Source organism: Elephantulus edwardii, unplaced genomic scaffold, assembly GCF_000299155.1.
Source record: "Elephantulus edwardii isolate Elephantulus edwardi_28Jun2011 unplaced genomic scaffold, EleEdw1.0 scaffold00024, whole genome shotgun sequence".
Taxonomy (NCBI): domain Eukaryota; kingdom Metazoa; phylum Chordata; class Mammalia; order Macroscelidea; family Macroscelididae; genus Elephantulus; species Elephantulus edwardii.
Window position 1 is genome coordinate 14015220 of NW_006399774.1, and position 7236 is coordinate 14022455.

Genomic DNA, 7236 nt, shown 5'->3' on the forward strand with positions numbered 1-7236 from the left:
AGATTGGAGGAACCTCGGAGACTGGTCCTTTGTTACCATTCAGACCTGCAGCCCTGTGGCTCACCTCACAACCCAACAACGGATGGGTGGGTCTACAAGATGAACACTGCGCTAGGGAGAAGAGAAGCATATGCCTAAGATTAATCCACTGCCTAGGAGCAGCTGGACAATGTTTGAACAAGGACAAAGTTCACAAGGCAGGAAGAGATAGCAGGGGGCGGGGCGGAAGGACCAGGAAACACAGTGGGAGTGGTGGGTAGGGGTGTAGGATCTGCTGAGTGGAAAAGGGTTTTTCTCTCTAAACCTTCACCCGAATCACAACTTTAAACAACAAAAGACGAGCATCAAGGTGGGCTACACAGTGCCAGGGTGGGAGTATCTGCCTGTTAACAGTCCTGATTCAGAAACTGTGTGAGGCCTGTAAGGAAGGAGTCCTTGGTCCTTGCCTCAGGCATCCAGTGCTGCCGTCACACGGACACCACAAGTGGGAGGCCTTCACAAACGGAAGTTTAGTCTCACAGTGTAGACGGCTAACTATGCAGAGGTGTTTGACTGTGTGGATCACAACAAACGGCGGCTAATCTTGAGGAAAGTGGGAATCCCACAACGCTTGATTGCGCTTATGACAAACCTATACTTGGGCCAGGAAGCAGTCCTCAGAACAGAGCAGGGAAACACTGCATGGTTCAAAATATGGAAACGAGTGCATCAGGGTTGCATCCTGTCTCCATACCTTTTCAATCCACATGCAGAGCAGACTATTTGGGAAGCAGGGCTTTATGAGGAGGAATGTGGTATCAGGATTGAAGGAGATTCATTAATAATCTAAATTACGCAGATGGCACAATCTTGCTTGCTGAAACTGAGGAGGACCTGAAGCGCTGGTAGTGAAGACTGTATGGACTGAAGCTCAGCATTAAAAGACAAAGGTTCTCACCACTGGGCCAAATGACAGCACCATGATGGAGAAGAGCTTGACATTGTTAACACTTACAGCTTGCTTAGCTCCACAATCAACACTCTTGGTACCAGCAGTCAGGAAATCAAAAGACAAATTGCACTGGGAAAATCTGCTGTTAGGGACCTCTCCAGAGTGCCGAGGAGTAACGATATTAGACTAAGGTGCACCTAATCCAGGCCATGATCTTCTCAATGACTAGCTATGCATCTGAGAGCTGGACAGTGACTAAGGATGACAGAAGAAGAATTGATGCCTTTGAGTTGTGGTGCTGGAGAAGAGTCTTGAACATACCATGGACTGCCAAGAGAACAAATAAGTCTGTCTTGGAGAGGGTGAAACCAAGTTTCTCCTTGAACGCTAGGATTTTGAAGCTCCTTCTCACATACTTTGAACACATGGCCAGGAGAGCCCAGTCCTTGGAGAAGGCTATCATGCTCAGAAGGGTAGAGGGACAGTGCAGGAGAGGAAGATCCCAGATGAGATGGATTGATACAGTGACTGGGTCAATGGGTGTTGATGTGTCAGAATTAGTGAGACTGGCTCAGGACAGGGCAGGCTTCAGAGTTGCTGTACATAGAGTCACTATGAATTGCTGGCCGCTTGATGGCACATAACAACAACAACAACAACAACAGGAGGCTGAAAGTATGAATTCAGGCTGCTGTCCTGGGCCCAAGCTCCCCCTGCCTGTCAGCGCTGGAGGGACGCTGCAGCTCTTTTTAGCTTGACCATTGTTTCTCCTTTTCTGTTATGTTGGAAGCGAGAGGGTCTGAGAGAGCTCACCTTCTTTTTTAACCCCTGTGAAAGAAAAGGTCACACTAGGCATCAGACTGGGCTCACAGTGGGATGAAGGGGTGCTGCATCCCACAGAAATCCTCTAACAACTGTTTGGTTTATCAGTCCTGGGGGACCGTTACAGAGTTTCCACGTGATTATCATGACACATAAGTGGTTCTGGGGACTCAATTCAATCCACAACACTTATGAACGTCAAAGACCTATTTTGATGAAATAATGAAGCTTGTCGCGGTGGGCATGACAGGCGGTGAAGGAGTGCAGTGCTGTCAACGCTTGCCACACTTGGGACAAAGCCAAAGACCCCGTTCCCAGATGCTGAGGGGAATCCTCCTCTGCCAGGAACTCGTCAGAATATTTTAAAAAGTCCGTGTTGCAAACAGCAAGCAACAAATATTGGTTAGGTTGTGGAGAAACTAGAACCCTTATTCACTATTGGTGGGAGTGTAAAATGGGTGGGAGTGTAAAATGGTGCAACCACTATGGAAGGTGGTATGGCGCTTTCTCAAAAAATTACAAACAGAGAGACCATTTGACCCAGCAATTCCACTACTGGGAATATACCCCAAAGAGACGATAACCAACATCCAAGCAGATATGTGCACATCCATGTCTATCACAGCTTTGTTCACAAGAGCAAAGAGTTGGAAACAACCTAGGTGCCCATCAACAAATGAATGGATAGAGAAGCTGTGGTATATTCACACGATGGAATACTACGCTGCATTGAAAAACAAGCAACTCATGAAATATTACCCAAAATGGGTGACCCTGGAGGACATTATGCTGAGCGAAATATCTCAGTCACAAAGGGACAAATACTGCATGGTGCCACTGTTGTAAAAGTGGACTGACATCGGGGTTGGGGGAGACTGAGAAAGATGGGATTAATAATGTACACTGCATTGAAGCCGATGAGGGAGAGAACTGTTTAAAAGGTCTATGTGATTAGGTATTAATTATTGTCATGACAGGAGTCCAGAATGAAGGCTGCATAGTGGAGTGGACTTGGGGGAAAGCATTGTATAACAATGAAAGAATTTTTCTTTTACTTTTCAAAGAGAAGCGTGTACTGGGGGGGGAGGGGTGGGCAAGGAGAAAAGTGCAAAAATGAGTGAATGGAAATCCGAAGTCTCTGTAAATTTTCACTGAGATTAATAATAATTTTTAAAAAGTCTGTGTTGCAGCATATCGGAAAACAAGTGCCATTTCTTTTTCTCATGCTCATCTCCTTTTCCTCCAGGGATCACTCAGGGGTTCACCAGGAGGAGCTTGTGGTCTATCCGCCAGCATCGTCACAGCAAACTGCTTAGTAACTCAGTCCTTGCACCAGCCTGTGAGACAAGCACCACCACAGCTGTCCCCACTACACAGATGAGGTGACCCAGTTACACGAGGTGAAGGTCAGTGTAGACAGCTGCCTGTAGCCTGACCACCCCATGCCAGTTTCAGCGGTTCACCCAGGCCACCTTGGCTGAATTATCTGCGATAGCGTTTCCTTAACTCCCTCATCTAGACAAACTCTGGGCTCAGTGCCGCCCCTCTTCAACCGCGTAACTGGAGATGGACGTGACCCGGTGCTAAAGAGAACCCATGAGGGAATTGGTCCAGCTGAGGCAGGGACGCGCAGGGGGCAGGGAGGGGCCAGCATCCAGGAGGCGGGGAGCAGGATGGCAGACCAGAGAGGAATCAGGTGAGGAGGGAGCGTGATGGTTCTGTGAGAAAGTTTGATACCGTTCTCCAGCGAGACCATTTATCGAAAGGCGGCTGGGCCAGGTGATAGAGAATACAGATGTGCTGTCCACTGCTGAGCCTGCATTCTGGCCACGTTATTAGGGGCTGTCGAGTTCGGCTCCCTGCCACACCGTGAACCACGGATTCGCACCTGTCCTGTCCTGGGCCATCCTCGTGATCTCTGACACATTTGAGCCCACTGCTGCAGTCACCGTGTCCATCCATCAGCACCTCACGTCCTCTGCTCCTCAATGTCCTTACCTGTAAAGTGGGATGATTGGCGTTCATCATACGTGTAGTGACTATAACTACTCATGGCCATTGAGTCAGAACAGACCCAATGCAGCAGGTTTTAAAAGGCAGTAAAATCACACGGGACATTGTCCATCTTTCTCCCTTGGTGCAGCTGGTGGATTTGAACCACCTTCCTTTGGATTGGCAGTGCAACCCCTTACCCATTAGGCTGTGAGCGCTTACTAAAGGCAAACTCTTTCAAAACTTCCTAGCTGCTGTCAGCTCAGCTCCCAGTCAAAGCGATCCCCTACATGTCAGAATGAAGCAGCTTCATTGGGTTTTCAGAGGTTGATTTTTCAGAAACCAAGGCTCAGAATTTTCTTCTGAGGCACCTCTTGGTGGACTTGAACCCCCTACCACTTGGACGGCAGCTGAGCATGTTAACTGTTGACACCAATCAACTCCATGTGTCAATTATTATTGCTCTGCAGCAAGTTAATTTGCTCAGAGTCACACAGCAAGTTGGGGGACAGAGTCAAGTTTTGTTTGGTTTTGTATGTAAGCTCTTGTCCCTCAGTTTGCCACCTCCCTCCATCCCTGCCCCCTTGGCTTTCCTCGAATGGTGCTCATCTTTTTAAAGCATTCCTGCCAAAGTCAGTGTCTAATAAAAACTAGAATTCAATGCAAGAGGCAAAACAAGAAGCCATTCTCTGAGGCCCTAAACCATGGCACAGCTGTTGTTCTGTGCCGTTGACTCAACTAGGACTCCTATCAGCGCGATGAACAACAGCTCTGACACTTCCATCCTGAGCCAACCTCACCAACTCTGACATACCTGACTCCATCACCTCAGTCACTGTTTTAATCCACCTCACCCAGGGCCTTCTTCTTCTATGCTGACCCTCTATCCTTCCAAGTATGATGTCTTTCTCCAAGGACTGACCCCTCCTAACAAAGTGCCCAAAGTATGTGAGACTCATTTTCATAATCTTTACCTTCAAGGAGCAACCTGGTTTCACTCTCTCCAGGACTGACCTGTTTGTTCTCTTGGCACTCCATGTATGTTCAATAACCTTCTCCAGCACCACAGCTCAGAGGCATCTATTCTTTTGTCATCCTAGTTCATTGTCCAGCTCTCAGAGATATAGCAAGAAATTGAGAAGACCATGGCCTGGGTCAGGTGCACCTTAGTCTTCAGACTAACATCATTTCTCTTTCACATAGGTCCATGTGAGTAAATTTTCCCAATACAACTCATCTTTTGATTTCCTCACTGCTCATGTTAAAGGTGTTGTTTGTGTATCTGAGCAAGATGAAATTGTTAACAATCTCAATTTTGTCTCCATCTATCATGATACTGCCTGTTGGCCTGACTGTGAGTATCTTTGTCTTCTTGATGGTAAGACGCAATCAGTATTGAACTATGACTCCATATGCAATCCCTATCACAGTATTTGTAAGAGCACCAATTTGCAATGCATCCTACAGGCCTTTGTGGGATCTGACCCTCAGGAGCCCATGTTGCTCTCTGCTGCTGCCCTCAGAGGCTCCTGTGTGCTGGGACCACGTGGGGTCACAAGAGATCCCACGCCAAACGAGGGGCTTATGACCCACCTCCAGCCTGTACTCCCTGCCGCACCTTGAGAAGTCCACACACAAAGCCGGCCTCTAGCTACAGACTTCTTTATCTTTTGGTCTTTTAAAAAATTGTGATTTAAGTGAAAGTTTCTACAGAAAATAGATTTTTCATCCAACCATCACACACATTCTGTTTTACAATGTTAATGACCACGTTGTTGTTGTTGTTAGGTGGCGTGGAGTGGGAACCGACTCAGAATTGACCTTCCAGTGGGTTTTCAGAGGCAATAAATTGTTTGAGAGGAGATTGTCCGTCTTTCTCCCTCAGAGTAGATGGTGGATTCGAACCACCTGCCTTTGGGTTGACAGCACAGCTCTTTACCCACTAGCACATCCACTGTGTAACTGCACTCTTTCACTTCCTGCCCATGACTCACATGGCCACCAACCCTAGCCTAGCCCTTCCTGCCTTCTGAGCTTTAGTCTTGGGGAACTGTGACTCTCTCAGCTTTGTATATTTGGTTATTCCAAGGGGTGCCCCCCGGTGATGTTGTCATTTGGTGCCATCGAGTTGACTCATAGCGACCCTGTGAACCACAGATCTGAGCCCTGTCCTATGCCCTGCCCTCCTCCTCAGCTCTGACACACTGGAGCCCATTGCTGTAGTCACTGCGTCAATCCATCTCTCTTGCTCGAGCTTACCAAGGGATAGCCCCTTAGATGACCACTCCCAAGCCACTCCTCAACAAAGCAGGACATTTGTGGATCATCTTGTGCCAATTAACCTTGCTGTCCTGACTAAGGAAGGTCGCAGAACCAGTAACTCATCCCCTCAGGATGTTTGGTTATGATTAAGAGGTTTACTTAGCTCTGACCTCTGTTGGTTTTGCTATAAACATGGGTGCATTTACAGCACACACGAATACAAGTGTGGAAATATCCTCTGTCAAACTTACTTATGGCTGTGGGCGTGTCCTTCTCATCTCCGCGTCTGTTCCTCTGGCCTGTTTGCCTAGGTATCTGTTTGTAAGTGAAGTTTATTATTATGTTGTGGTTGTTAAATGCTGTTGAGTCACCTGCCACTCTTAGAGACCTTATGTATAACAGCTCTGAAGCCTGCTCTATCCTGAGCCAGTCTCACTGACTCTGATACACCTACTCCATTACCCCAGTTACTGTGTCAATCCATCTCATCCGGGGTCTTGCTCTCCTGCGCTGTCCTTCCACCCTTCCGAGCATGAAGTCCTTCTCCAAAGACTGATCCCTCCTGGCCACATGCCAAAGTATATGAGACGGAACTTCAAAATCCTAGTCATCAAGGAGAAACTTGGTTTCACCTTCTCCAGGACAGACTTATTTGTTCTCTCGGCATTCTACACGGTGTGGTCAATACTCTTCTCCAGCACCACAACTCAAAGGCACTGATTCTTCATCTGTCATCCTTAGTCATTGTCCAGCTCTCTGATACATAGTAAGTAATTGCAAAGACCATGGCCTGGATCAGGTGCACCTTAGTGTCTAGACTGACATCCTTGCTTCCCAGTTTTCTAGAGAGGTCCCTGACAGTAGATTTTCCCAGTGCAATTCGTATTTTGACTGTTGGTGCCAAAAGCATTGATTGCGGAGTTGAGCAAGCTGAAATTGTTAATAACTTCAATCTCTTCTCCATCTATCATTGTGTTACCAGTGGACCCAGTAGTGAGAATCTTTGTCTTGATGTTGAGCTTTAATCCATATTGAAGACAACAATCCTTGACTTTCCGAAGCAAATGCCTCAGGTCCTCCTCAGTTTCGGCAAGCAAGGTGTGTCATCTGCATATTGTAGGTTATTGATGAGTCTTCTTCCAATCCTGATGCCACATTCCTCATCATAAAGTCCAGCTTCTTGAATGATCTGTTTTGCATATAGATTGAAAAGGTATGGAGATAGGATG